The sequence below is a fragment of the Podarcis raffonei genome, chromosome 9 (genome assembly GCF_027172205.1).
Source record: "Podarcis raffonei isolate rPodRaf1 chromosome 9, rPodRaf1.pri, whole genome shotgun sequence".
Taxonomy (NCBI): Eukaryota; Metazoa; Chordata; class Lepidosauria; order Squamata; family Lacertidae; genus Podarcis; species Podarcis raffonei.
In genome coordinates this window covers 21,473,668-21,488,490 of record NC_070610.1, presented here as the reverse complement: position 1 = coordinate 21,488,490, position 14,823 = coordinate 21,473,668, and the positions used below count along the sequence as shown (strand labels likewise).

At 43.3% G+C, this 14,823-nt stretch overlaps 1 long non-coding RNA gene across 2 annotated transcripts in view; it reads left to right on the top strand.

Annotated features, from left to right (window-relative positions):
* LOC128420781 (uncharacterized) overlaps positions 1-14,592 on the top strand; it is a 167,827-nt gene extending 153,235 nt beyond the window's left edge. For both annotated transcript variants that reach the window (XR_008332121.1, XR_008332122.1), the window contains exon 3: positions 13,256-14,592. This is a non-coding gene — a long non-coding RNA (uncharacterized LOC128420781). The remainder of the gene's footprint in view (positions 1-13,255) is intronic.
* Positions 14,593-14,823: the final 231 nt, after the last annotated feature.

The following is a 14,823-nucleotide window of genomic DNA, read 5'->3' as shown; positions in this document are numbered from 1 at the left end:
GCTCCCAACAGAATATTAAAAATGCAACAAAACATGAAACATGAAAAACTTCCCTAAACAGGGCTGCCTTCAGATGTCTTCTACAAGTCAGATAGTTGTTTATTTCCTTAACATCTAATGGGAGGGCATTCCAGAAGGCAGGTGCCACTACCGAGAAGGCCCTCTGCCTGGTTCCTGTAACCTCTCACAGTGAGGGAACTGCCAGAAGGCCCTCAGAGCTGGACCTCAGTGTCCAGGCTGAACGATGGGGATGGAGACTCTCCTTCAGGTATACTAGGCCAAGGCTGTTCAGGGCTTTAAAGGTCAGCACCAACCCTCTGAATTGTGCCCGGAAATGTACTGGATGGAAATAGCATCTACATCATTCATACCTGTATTCGTTCATTAAATTTCTATCCTGCCCTTCCTCCCAAGGGGACTGGTTAAAGGATTCAGAGAAATGATAAGATACCAAACCAAAAATGTTATCTGGTTGGGCAGTGTAGCATCTAGAGCAGTTAACAATAACTTCATCACCAGCCTGTTTCTGCCTATAAAACTGCTGGCACTGCAGTTCTCAAAGACCAACAAGAATTTCATGGAGAACAAGGGGCTAATCCTGAAGTGCGTTTGGGGCATGGGCTTCCAAAGCAGCCCGGTCAGTCTGTCCACTGACTTAACCCATTGAGCATTGGATGACAACTGATGCGTCAGGTGGGGAACACAATAAACTGTGCCCATTTCACAGATGTTGAGTTAAAGTGTGCTGAAGTGCGGCAGCACAAACAGTCATGACAGATATTGCAGAATTTGGTGGTTATTGCTAAATCACCCCTAGATATTCATTGTTGTAGATTGAAGGCATCTCTCCATCCACGATGGATGTTTAGGAAAGTAGATAGCTACTAGGTTCTCATTGTCTTAAAAGTCTATTCATACCAATAATGTTGGTGTTTTAAGTCAATGAAGCACTTCCCCCTCTCTTTGGAGTTATTCACTTTGTCTTAGGTGGGGGGGAAACAGTGTTTTAAAAATGATTGCATTGCTTTTAAGCCTGTGAAGCCATCTGCTGTGTGTAATTTCACACCCTAAAATCAAGATTAATCACATATATACACCCCACCCTCCCCACTCATCATGCAATGCACACAGAGCCATAACGTCAGAGATATGACTGCTGTTCCTCACATACTAATCAATCTGCCCAGGGCATTCCAGCAACAAACGTCCAGTTTTCATAGCATGCAATAAAACAAGTATGACTATTCCTATATTGAAAGGTGTTCAGAACCTATCCAAACCTAACTGAATACTATAATCTAAAATACCTCACAAAAACTGCAAATATTTAAATCTTTCCAAATATATGGAGAATGCTTGGAACAGAAATCTCAAAGCTTTGGGTCGTATCCAGTGCTGTAAAGGGGCAGTTTCACTCGTGCAATGGGACATCCATTTCCTCTCCTCACCCCCTCACTCCCAAAAATCTGCCCTGTAGGGTTCCCGAACCCCTTTTATAATAAGCTTGTTTCTACACAGGCACCCCCACCTCTGTCATTTATCCAGAGAAGCAAGAGGCATCATCACAGTTGAAGACACATGTCCAGTCAGGTCAAAACACTGAGAAGAAGAAGAAGAGCTTGGATTTGATATCCCGCTTTATCACTACCCAAAGGAGTCTCAAAGCGGCTAACATTCTCCTTTCTCTTCCTCCCTCACAACAAACACTCTGTGAGGTGAATGGGGCTGAGAGACTTCAAGAAGTGTGAATAGCCCAAGGTCACCCAGCAGCTGTATGTGGAGGAGCAGGGAATCGAACCTGGTTCACCAGATTACGAGTCTACTGCTCTTAACCACTACACCACACTGGCTCTTCTTCACTGGGTGCAATGCAGATCCAGTGAGGGGTGTGGCCTGAGGAGACTTCTGAGGGCCTGATAGAATGGACTGGAGAGCCACATTCAGATGGTAGATGTCTGGCAGGATGCATTTGTCTAGTGGGTCATAAACTAATGAGAGCAAGAACTCTCCATGGGAAGGAATTGGTCATGCCACTAATGTATGAGAGGCCACAACTCTTCCCTCTCTCCAATTTTCTAATGTTTTTCAGTGTTGCTGCTTTTTTTTAATATCGTGGGAGGCTGACTCACCACAAAATTGCATATATTTTTTCATACCTGAAATGATTTTTGAGACAGATTGAAAAAAGGGATGAAACCCCATCAGCTTGCAACCATTTCATGAACGCTGTGGTAAATTTTGACCTTGTCAGGCAAAGACATTTGATTTGGTTTCTCTGAAAAAGATACATCCACAATATTAAATTAATTTCCTGTAAACTTCACTATTCTACATTACCAAGCCTTGTAAATGTCATCTTTATCCATCATCATGTAATATTTTGATGTCTCGTATATAGAAATTCTCATTTCATTTTCTGCTTTTCTAAAAAGACAGGTTATTTCCCTATTAAATTACCCCTTCACAGTTTTGTATTTTATTACATTTTCTGTCTAAGGATGCACAATGGTCCTTGAAAAGTTAATAAATCTACTTAGTTACTTTCTAAATTAGTTGGTGCTACTCCTTTCCCCACATCCCACCTACCCACACCCAATACAGCATGGCTTGGTTTTTTAATTATTATTATTTTTGTAAATAATCATAGGGAAATGCTGTGGCATTCTGCTAGGCTCTCTTGAAGAAGAAATATCAAAGATTCATGGAAAAACATATTAACTGCTTGAATTGCAAAACAGCAGAAAACAGATAGGCTCAGTCTGTGGTTGAATTATTAACCAAAACATTGCAAGCAGTTAATATGATGGATGCAATCTATGCATGTCATTTGTATTAAAGGACATCCAGAAAAACCACAGCTAGTCTTCATCAAGCAGTGTGTGCTGGATTCTCAGAAAGACCCAGATCTGTTTAGGACTGCCTTGATTCTTGAACCATCTTTGGCAGAAACTTGGAGGCAGATCAGACAACCTATCTTCTCCAATGTCTGGAGAGGAGTGCGTCCTTGCAGCTCATAGCTGCCCGCCCAGTATGCCATTCCAGCCACCCCAACCTGTGTAAGCAAGGTATGGTATGACCACCTACTACCTACAGATGTACAGTTCAGTGGGTGTCAGGGACTGGGCAGAGGAGGAATGGTCCTTCCAGAGAAGAAGAAGGCAGTTCAGAATTGCAACAGGGGTTTGAGGGAGATCACAGCTCAGAGGCAGGTGAGGGGCAAAGCTGGGCGGAACTGGCGAAATTGACATACAAACTGCGAGGCAAGGACAACCGTGGCTTTAAAGAAGAATGGGAATTTTTTACAAATTACTTAAAAAAACAACAAAATGAACTGGACTCCCTGGCAGGTTTTGAATAAACATACACAAATTTATTATTGTTAATATAATAGATAGATAATTTAAGGATCTTTACAATTTTATAATATGCAGAGAATGTTAAGTTGTGGGTGAACATATCAGACGACACAGCGATTCTTCAAACAGCTCTTGTTTATTCACAGACCAGAACAGAACTGAACTGAAGGGTTTAGCCAGCCTGCTTATATAGAGCTCCACTAGAACGCAACAGTAACCATTTTCTGTAACTATCCAATCACTGAACGTCACTTTCGATCCCTTATTTGCATATGTGGACCTGAGTGAAAACTATCTACAGTATCCCCCTGCTGGCTCAGGGTGAGAACTTCGGTACATAACAGAGAATAACATGTGTTGAAAAATCAGAGATTTGAAAAATGTGTTGAAAAATCAGAGCTGAGGGAAGTCTTGGGGGGGAGGGAGGGAGGGTTTTACTTGGGGAGGGGGGAGGGAAAAATGGGGTGTGTGAAGATGATTTGTTTTTGATAATTTATTATGTTGAAATTCTTAATAAAAACTATTTAAAAAAGAGAGAGAGGAAGAGGTGGGAAATAATGGGAGAGGAGGAGGAAGAAGAAGAAGCACCAGGGGAGCGACAGCTGACAGACTCAGTGTCTGTAGAAAGTATTCCAGACCTCCCTCTCCCAGAACCCCACGGGCCTTGAAAATAGGAGAGCTCAGAAGGGCTCTCTTCAGCACCCGTAGCGATGACTCATTAGGAAGTGGGAGAGATGGAGGAGTGGAGATTCACTTGGGGGCAACGCCATTATTCCAAAAGGCTGCATTCCCAAGCCTCTCTCTGTGAATAGTGAATAAACACAGATGGCCAGTGTGGTGTAGTGGTTAAGAGCAGTAGACTCGTAATCTGGTGAACTGGGTTCGCGTCTCCGCTCCTCCACATGCAGCTGCTGGGTGACCTTGGGCTAGTCACACTTCTCTGAAGTATCTCAGCCCCACTCACCTCACAGAGTGTTTGTTGTGGGGGAGGAGGGGAAAGGAGAATGTTAGCCGCTTTGAGACTCCTTTGGGTAGTGATAAAGCGGGATATCAAATCCAAACTCTTCTTCTTCTTCTTGTCCATTCTTGGCAGCCTGCCATGGAGGTTGGTTTCTCTGCTGCCTGACAGTGGGTGAAGGCGATTTACTATTATAACTGAGTAAATCAAATGCACTAATTTCACCTAAAGTAGGTGGCATCCATAGCTGGCACACCAATATAGTCACCAACTCCTAGGGGCCAAGGGGTCTTTGTTCCCCTCCCCCAAGTTGATGGGCGCTGCAATTCAAATGGTGTTTGTGCACTGAGTCATATGGTCGATTATGCAGGGCAGGGCTTACTTGGGCCCCTCCCAATATTTTATTCAAGTTGGCACACTGAGTAGGCATGGGTGAACTGCATGCGCACATCCCCCTCCATGCATGACATCAAGTTGAATTTTATCTGCTTCAGCCCTCCTTCTAAGTCAGAAGTGAAATCTAATATTGTTCAGCACTCTCTCTGGGCACAAAAGCATATAGGGGCACCTTCTGCCTACTGACCCTCCAGTATTCCCTACCAACAATGGCCAGGAGGAACCGGATTTGTGTAGGGCTTAGACATTTCCATGGAGCAGCTATTAATTGCGAAAAATTGGAAAAGTGGTATTATACCGACAAAAACAGAGTGGCTTGCCAAATTATTGGAGTATTACAATATATCCAAAACAATGGGAGATATTGGAAGGATCTCAAAAGAGAAGATAGACAAGGACTAGAAGGTGTTTAAAGGATACTTGCAAAATCATACTGAAAAATCAGAACTCCTATTAGAATAAACAAGTTCCGTTATAAATACTGAAATACTAAATGAGATGGATAACAATGTGTAACAGAAAAAGAAGTAGAAAATTGGTTTAAAAGTGTGTGAAAGAAAGTAATAGAAGTGGAAAGAAATTGCAATTGAGTAGATTGGAAGTCTAACACAAGGGTGGAGTGAGGGGTGAGGGATGGTGGTGGGAAAAGGAAGTATCTGTGGGATTGAGTGTGGGTATGTATGAATAATTTTAAGGATTGTATGAAATGTATGTTGGTATATTTGTAATATGTATGTATTAATGTTGAATTATTTTAATAAAATATTTGATTAAAAAAAGAAAGACATTTCCACGGAGCAAGTGGGGGACAATAACATTGTTTTCGTGTAGATATGGCATAGGAAGAGGGACTCAGGAAGCTGTAGTAGAGAGTCTTGCTAGCTGATGAGGCTTTTGAAAAGGGGAGAATAGAGCTCCCCGTGCACAGAAAAGCTCTCAGCTGCCTATCCTGTAAAGCAACAGATGTTGTTGCACTCCAGATGTTGTTCCACTGTAACTCCCATCATCCTGACTATAGGTCATGATGGCTGGGGTTGATGGAGGTTGGAGTCCAACAAAGTCTTGGTGCCCCCAGGTTCTCCATCTCTAATGCAAAGGAAGGTAAGTCCAACTCTTCCACACATTTTTGGAAAGGCTCCCGCTTTCCATGAAAGCCCCACCCATTTTGGCAACAAGGATTAGTGGTTCCATGAAGACACCATTAGTTGGGCTGCCTCTATGCCTGCCCTCATCCTGACACTCAGAATGTGTAGAACTTTACCCTTCAGTAGTAGCAACCCAATTCCTTGCTGTTGCCTTGTAATAGATTCAAAACTGGAATCCCAACAGTGCTTAACTCCATAAATAATAATTAGCAGCCCCGCATCTTTTGCATTAATCTGTAAACAATGCTAATCCAACAGTGAATCAAGAGAAGCATAAAATGTCACCAGGTGCTATCAAATACAATGCTGTCAAATATAATAATAAATTCAAAATCGGGGGGAAAGATCAATAGCATATTAAGTCTTTAGCTAAGATAAGCAAGCCTCACCTCTGAATGGTTGACTGCCCTCTTTACCTAACTGTAAATGAATTTTAAAAATTCTATTATGACATATGAAGTAGCAAAGGGGAAATCCATTTCCATCTCTTTCTAGTTATGTTCAGTCCTTTAAAAAAAATCCATATAACAGCCTGTGTCTGAAATGATTAAAAAATCAATAACACACTCCTTTTTTTGAGAATGGTGTTTTGATAACCTTTCAACAAGTGGTGTTCTGGACATCCTTCACCACTTGCCTGGATGCATTATCTGTAATTGTCTTTTAATAGACTGAGACTAAATTATTAGAAAAGAATTGCATCACCAGGGAGTAAGGGTTGTCAGATACCACTGAGATGTAATACATCAAAAGCTGTTGTGTTCAGTCTTATCTCATGGGCTGTTTGTTTTTAAGAGACATATTCAGAAATAAAAGGAGCTTTTGACCCTTATAACCTATTTTGGTTTCGAATCGGTAAAAATAACGAGTGCAAATCCGCATACAGTTCTATAGAATTAATTAATCAACGGCAACAACACAATATTGGATAAAGAGTTCATAACCTGAAAAGGAGATAATGCAAACTTTCTTTCAAGCCAAGCATGCATTTGGTTGTCCAGAAACTAATTAAAAAGTTTGCTAGGAAAAGCTTTATTTTAAGAGAATAGATGGAAAAAGGCAAAACAAGTTGTTTACTGAGTTGTATCAAAGCATTATTTTGTTTCTTTTTGCTTTGTCCAAAATGACTTACTGGTTTCACTAAGGGTATGACCAAGTGTTAAGGTCAAGATGAGTTTGGCTCCAAACATGACAGCTTTGTATTAATTTCTCCTTTCTTACCAATCTCAAGTTGCCCTGCACAGTGAATGTTTCTGCAACCCATCCATGGTAGCCAATGGGAGCAGGGCAGAAAAATGCACCCTGTGACGCTCTTGCAAGTATCTATACCTAAACGTTATGGGAGAGAGGAAGAGGAACTTGACATAGGCCTGCCATTTCAGTGGCAAATTTCACGTGCACAACATCAGAGTCAACATAGTCCACCATGTGGTCTGATAGCCCTTGTTCCCCAGACCAATCTCCATCATACAGAATCAGAATCAGAAGAATCTTTATTTGCATCAGCCACTAGCCATAGCAATAAAATAAAATACAATGTACTGAAGAGAAAAGTAAAAACTTAACTACACAAAATACATTCTGGAGGTTTACATCAATAATCAAATACAGTGGTACCTCTGGTTATGAACTTAATTCGTTCTGGAGGTCCATTCTTAACCTGAAACCGTTCTTAACCTGAGGTACCACTTTAGCTAATGGGGCCTCCCGCTGCCGCCACACCACTGGTGCACAATTTCTGTTCTCATCCGGGGGCAAAGTTCTTAACCCGAGGTACTACTTCTGGATTAGCGGAGTCTGTAACCTGAAGTGTTTGTAACCTGAGGTGTTTGTAACCTGAGGTACCACTGTAATAGATCTTATTGTAACTGCCCCTACTATATATTTTTTGCAGTTTTTGCTGACTCCGTCATATAACTACATAACGTTGTCATACCTGGATAAAGCATAAGGCAAAATAAGCAGTGGAGCAGGCCTGCTAAAACCAAATAAAGTGATGCAGGGAGCTAGAATGAACCAGGAATATCAATGGCATGTGGAAAGGGTCATGGTGGAAGCAGTTCCCTTTCAGCATGAGCACTGCCACTCAGCAGGGCAGGGGTGAAACAGGGCAAGGCAGCGGCAAGGTCAGGGGAGCTACCAGTTGGTGGCAGTGGCCCCACAGCTGCAGCGTACCTCTGAGATGTTGCTACCACCAACCCAGGGCTCCCCGACTTCACCTCCTCCTCAGCCCATTGCATCCTCATCCCAATAAACTACATCCCATAGTAATAAACAGAAATAACACACACGCACACCTGCCATTTAAAAGGCCATAGGTTGTTTAATTAGCCAAAGGCCTGGGAGAAGAGGTATGTTTTTGCCTGGTGTGTAAGGATATGTAACAAAGGATATGCCAGTTGAGTCTCCCTGGAGAGAGTTTTCCACAAGGTGCTGCTGGCTGAATCTTGGCCTAACTATGAACTCATTGAATGAAGTAAACAATTTTCTCAACATCATTTATCCAATTATAGTTTGGAACTGATACTGGCCTCCTTTACATGGCTGTTATGAGGAATTTTGAGGGAATGAATGTGATTACTGAGAGAATGTGTGTGATGATAAGTGCTATATTAAGTGATGAATACAGATGATTGAGCATGCCCATCATCTACTTAGATTACATGATTTTGGGATTTCTGTTTATATTTTTAATTAATTGCATCAATTTACTGCCTTCCTCCAAGGGACGCAGGTGGCGCTGTGGGCTAAACCACAGAGCCTAGGACTTGTCGATCAGAAGGTCGGCGGTTCAAATCCCCATGACAGGGTGAGCTCCCGTTGCTCGGTCCCTGCTCCTGCCAACCTAGCAGTTTGAAAGCACGTCAAAGTGCAAGTAGATAAATAGGTACCGCTCCAGTGGCAAGGTAAACGGTGTTTCCGTGCACTGCTCTGGTTCGCTGGAAGCGGCTTAGTCATGCTGGCCACATGACCCGGAAGCTGTACACCAGCTCCCTCGGCCAATAAAGTGAGATGAGCGCCGCAACCCCAGAGTCGGCCACGACTGGACTTAATGGTCAGGGGTCCCTTTACCTTTATCTTTACTGCCTTCCTCCAGGAGGTTGAGGCCAGATTTTATCCTTACAACAGCCCAGGGAGGTGGTGACTGACCCAAGTTTACACAGTGGACTTCATGACCACACAGAGACCTGAACCCAGGTGTTCCTCGGCTAAGTGGAACACTCTTCCCACTAATTGACTTTACTTGTAACTGGATATACAATCCCAATCAATGGAATCATCTGCTCCCTGATATAAACTGAGCAGACCACAGGAACTAAAATGACATCTTATACATAAGCAGGATTCACCTTGCTCTCTAGGCAAAACTGGTCAATATGGTTAAAAGTAAGGGGTCATCACTGGGGATATCTTACTTCACAACCGCCTCCTAATATAAACTAAACTAAACTAAACTATCTAGGGATCAGACAAGGCAAGGCAGAATACACAACAGAAGGCTGGACACAGCCAGGACCAAGGAGAACAGGAATCTAGGTTTCCTTATTGCTGGAGCCAGAAAACAAACCCAACTAGCTTTCACAGGGAGAGACAGGTTCTCATGCAGACAAAGTTTCAGAAAGACTGGAATAGAGCCATCAGCTGTACTCAGAAAGTGGTGTTGAGTGATGGATGAAAATGGAAAAATGAGGCTCAAGGTGATGGAAGACCAAGCATATTGGGCTAGAAGAGAAATCCTATAATGTGTCTGTGAACTACTTGTTTTGCATCCATCATTGAAATAATTCCTGTTCAGATGAAGAAAGTTTCTCTGCCTGCTGCAATTAAACCTGCAAGGTAGGTTACGGAGGAGCAGAAATGAGTCTGTGTTGACTGGGCACTTCATTCTGAAGATTCAGGCCTGCATTGCCCCAGAAGCAATTTGACCTGGTAGGTCATAAGATGTGCAACCAGCGCTGGGACCTGAGCGATCATATCTCTTGTCTATCTACCCATCACTCGGAGATGGATCAAACTGGACTCCTCTTGGTCTTTACAGAGGCTGAAGAGCATCAAAAAGATAAATCAGCCTGATTAGCCTTAGGTTGGATCCCTCCCCACTTTTCCCTTTCCTAGGGACTTCTTTCTCCTGGGTAGCTTTTGGTTGTGATGCATCAATGAGTTGACTTTGGCTGCTTGGCTAATTACTTGCTCTTTCATCCCAAGTGAAGCCAGAACAGAATGGAATTAGCTGCTCAGCCCATTCCTAGACCGTGTGCAAATGACTACTCAGTTCTCCGGAGGAAGCATTCTGCCCTGGTTGCAATCTCCAGACTGTCTTCAAAGAAAACCCAGCGAGAAGCATGTTACAGAAATGTTTTCCATTCCGTTCCACGTCTGTGGTTGTCCTGTGCCTTCATTCTGCCTTGCGTTTCACTTGTGCAATGAGAATTAAGTCCGGGGATTTCTAAAATTGGTTCCAGAATTGCAACATTTGAAGATGGCTGCAGCTTGCAGTTCCTTCAGTTCATTTGTCTCTTTCTCCTCCTCTACTTTATGCATGGATGAAAAACTGTGCATAATTTTTTTGGTTAAATTGCCTGTGACTGCATCATGATGTTTTACACACGCACCCCCCCACACTCACACCCCAGTATATGTGCATGTTTCTGTATTGCTTTCTTTGCTGTGTTTTATGCACATATAAACATAGTAACTGTGCATCCACAGACATCTGTAGACATTGGTACATATTTTTACTGATTTTTTTACAGTGGCACCTCGGGTTAAGTACTTAATTCGTTCTGGAGGTCCGTACTTAACCTGAAACTGCTCTTAACCTGAAGCACCACTTTAGCTAATGGGGCCTCCTGCTGCCACTGTGCCACTGGAGCACGATTTCTGTTCACATCCTGAAGCAAAGTTCTTAACCTGAAGCACTTTTTCTGGGTTAGCGGAGTGTGTAACCTGAAGCGTATGTAACCTGAAGCGTATGTAACCCGAGGTACCAGTGTACTCATTTTTATGTTAGAAAAGCTAAGATTTTGATGCTTTATTTTGTTTTCTAATGGGTCTGTGACCAGCAGTCAGTTTGTCTTAATGGTTAGAGTGTTGGCTATGATCTGAGTGAGAAGGGTTCAAATCCCCACTCAACCATGAAGCTCACTGGGTGACCTTGGGCCAGTCATAGAGTTTCCGTACATCTGGAATTTCCCAGACATATCCAAAATGCTGCAGTCGGCAGCAGTGTCGACGTGGAAATCAGGAAAATATCTGGGAAAATCTGTATGTATTTTGGCAGTGTCATTTTTTCCAATCTTTGGTCCCCAACCAACCAACCAACCAACCAAACAAACAATGACCTCAACAGCTTTTCTGTCTGGATTTTCACTGTTTGAAATATGGCAAACCTAGCCATTTACTTAAAGGTAAAGGGTAAAGAGACCCCTGACCATTAGGTCCAGTCATGGGCGACTCGGGTTTTGGTGCTCATCTCGCTTTATTGGCCGAGGGAGCCGGCGTACAGCTTCCGGGTCATGCGGCCAGCATGACTAAGCCGCTATTGGTGAACCAGAGCAGCGCACGGAAACACCGTTTACCTTCCCGCCAGAGCGATACCTATTTATCTACTTGCACTTTGATGTGCTTTCGAACTGCTAGGTTGGCAGGAGCAGGGACCGAGCAATGGGAGCTCACCCCGTCACGGGGATTCGAACCGCCAACCTTCTGATCGGCAAGCCCTAGGCTCTGTGGTTTAGATCACAGTGCCACCCAATAGCCATTCACTTACTCTCAGCCTAACCTACCTCACAGGGTTGTTGTGAGGATGAAATGGGAAGAGGGGAACCATGTGACCATCTTGAGATCCTTGGAAGAAAAAGGTGGTATATAAAGGTAAAGGTAAAGGTACCCCTGCCCGTATGGGCCAGTCTTGACAGACTCTGGGGTTGTGCGCCCATCTCACTCAAGAGGCCGGGGGCCAGCGCTGTCCGCAGACACTTCCGGGTCACGTGGCCAGCGTGACAAGCTGCATCTGGTGAGCCAGCGCAGCACACGGAACGCCGTTTACCTTCCCGCTATAAAGCGGTCCCTATTTATCTACTTGCACCTGGGGGTGCTTTCGAACTGCTAGGTTGGCAGGCGCTGGGACCGAGCAGTGGGAGCGCACCCCGCCACGGGGATTCGAACCACCGACCTTTCGATTGGCAAGCCCTAGGCGCTGAGGCTTTTACCCACAGCGCCACCCACGTCCCTAGGTGGTATATAAATGCAATAATAAATAATTATAACATAACATAACATTTGATTGATCAAAATTCCAGAAATAACAAATCGAACAATGGAAGATTCTTAATGTCTTGGTTCCACTTTGGAAAGAGGACCAGATAATTTAGAAATCCAACACTGGAGGGTAATTTTGGAAAAGGCAACTCTAACCTCATCTAGCTGCTAATGCTTGCTTCCCTAGATGTTAGAATGGAATCTACTCCCTTCACATTAGTCTTAATAACTAGAGTGGTCTGCCTTTAAAGTTGGGGCCTGCTCACTCTCGGCAATTGGTGTCTGCTTTTCCTTTTCTTCTCCCTGCCGGTTCAGTTACAATGACACAAACTAGGGAAGCTTATGCTAGCACAAGAGGAAATGCTGATTGCAACTTTTCACATTTAATTAAGTAGGAAAAAATCATAGTAAAATTATGTTGGCACTGTAATATAGAAGACTAAGTTGTCAACGGCAACTGCAGCTTTGATCTTGCTAATTATGGCTATGTGAATGGATTTGCTAATTGTGGGCTGTTTTAATAGGATGTTATAACCTACTAAGTTGTGTGCGTACTTTTTGGAAGGCAGTGATTTAATGGTAATGTTAGGCGCAAAGAGGTTGGCACCTCTGATCTGCAACAAAGAGGGAAATTGCTCCCTTCCAGTCATGCTAGTTGTATTGAGCAGGTGGGAGCCATGTGGCGAAAGCCAAAGGAAAGTGGGCAACAGGGATCCTATAAAACTGGAAGAAAAATTAAGAAAGGCAAAAGCCAATCAAACGAGAACATGATTTACTGATAGCAGTTATATGGAGGGGAAAAAAATCAGAATCCCCAATGATTTTCTTCAGGGAAAATTGAAACCTACACACCATGATTGCAGCATGGTAGAACTTTGCATTTTACTCTCCAGGTGTGGAAAGGATTGGGTCACATCCATGTTGTTCTCTGAATCATTTACTCTGCAGAGCTCCCAGTGATATATGGGGAAGTATTCCAGAATGATTCAGTGTTTTGAGATTTCGAGTCTGAATGATTGTCTCCAGCATCCTTATTCTTGGGCATCAATCACAACCTCCCTCCCGTCGCCATCTCCGACTCAGTTCAGAAAGACAGTTCGGAAAATGTAAAGTTTTGTTTGCCTTGTTGTCTTTTTCAGAAGTGAGACTGAAAAGAACAAGGCCAGAGGCTGGAGAATCTAAAAGCTATAGAAGGAAACAAATTAGTTCGCTTGCTGGAAGGAGAAGCTCACATCCTGAGCAGAACTGAGGAGCTGCCAGCGCCTGTCATAATGAAACATATCAATGCCTTCTGGAGGATTATGCCACCGACATCTTTTTCAACGAGGCTTTTGAAAGACTTTTGAATAGCCAGAGAGGAGACAGATTGTTATTGCCCTCTTGTTCCCCTTTGCCTTGCTAATGTTAATGACCCCAGACTTTGCATTTCTCCTCCCCTCTGCAACTCCCCCCTGCTGAATAATTGAGAATGCATATACCAAGAAATCATGAAGATGTAAGATAGCCAGCACATTAATGATGCCGCACAATCCAACAACTGGGCTGAATCCGTATGTTCAGAAACAGATAAGGGAAACTTGATAGGCTTCTCCACTCCCAGACTGCCTCCAATCAGCACTGGATTTAGGGCAATGTAGGTGGTTCCTCTGCACAGAGTGCCGAACCGAGGGGCCTCCCAAATTGAGAAGACCCATAGTTGAGAAGATCCATTTTGGGGTAGCAGAAGGCGCCATATTGCAAAAGATTACCTAAGTCCAGGCCTGCTCCAATTTCTAAGGTCTTCCCAGTGTGATTGGGCCTTATCATCTAAAACAGGGTTAGCCAATGATGTGCCCTCCGGATAGGATTGGACTACAAGTCCCATCAGCCTCAGTCTGCAGGGCTGATGGAAGTTGTAATCCAGCAACATCTGGAGGGCACCAATTGGCTACCGTTGCTAAAGAACACTTATTTCTGAAGTGAGTTCTGGGATTCACTGAACTTTTCTAGAAACTAATAGTGGACTCACCTCAATAATGGAGGAAAAGCTTCACTGAAGGGCAGGTTGTCTACCTCTATGGACCTTCTCTGTGAGGAAGGGACACTAGTAACTGTAAAGTACAAAAGCAGTTTGCACAAAGCAATGATGAGGGCCGCTAAGTCTGGCTAGTCTGAACAAATTGAGAGGGAGCCCTAGAACACTCATTAGCTTCCTTTACAGCTTTGTAGGGGGATTGTTGACAGACCAATAAATATAGAAATGGTTTAAATGACTGTGGCTGACCTTTAATTCCATTTAATATACTGTGATCCACATTTGAATGGGTATTCCTGTTGATTTCATGAGATGTCCAATGGCCTTTTGAAATGCGTTGGGGAGGAGGGGGTGATTGTTGTGGTTGTTTTTATTACGTATTTTGTGTTTTTATATTGTGATTTTATGTTGTAAGTGCCCTGAGACCTACGGGTATATGACGGTATACAAATTTAATAAAACAAAATAAATAAATAAAAAACAAAGCAGCAGCAGAAACAATAGACCAACCTTTTCATTGCTTCACCCATCCCGCCAGGAAGCTTTAACCTGAGTTGTGTACATAATAAGAATCTACTGGATCAGGCCAATGTCCCAACTAATTCAGCATCCTGTTCTCACAGTGGCCAGTCAGATGCCTATGGGAAACCAGAAAGTAGGATCCAAGTACACAAGCTCTCTTCCCTCCTGTGG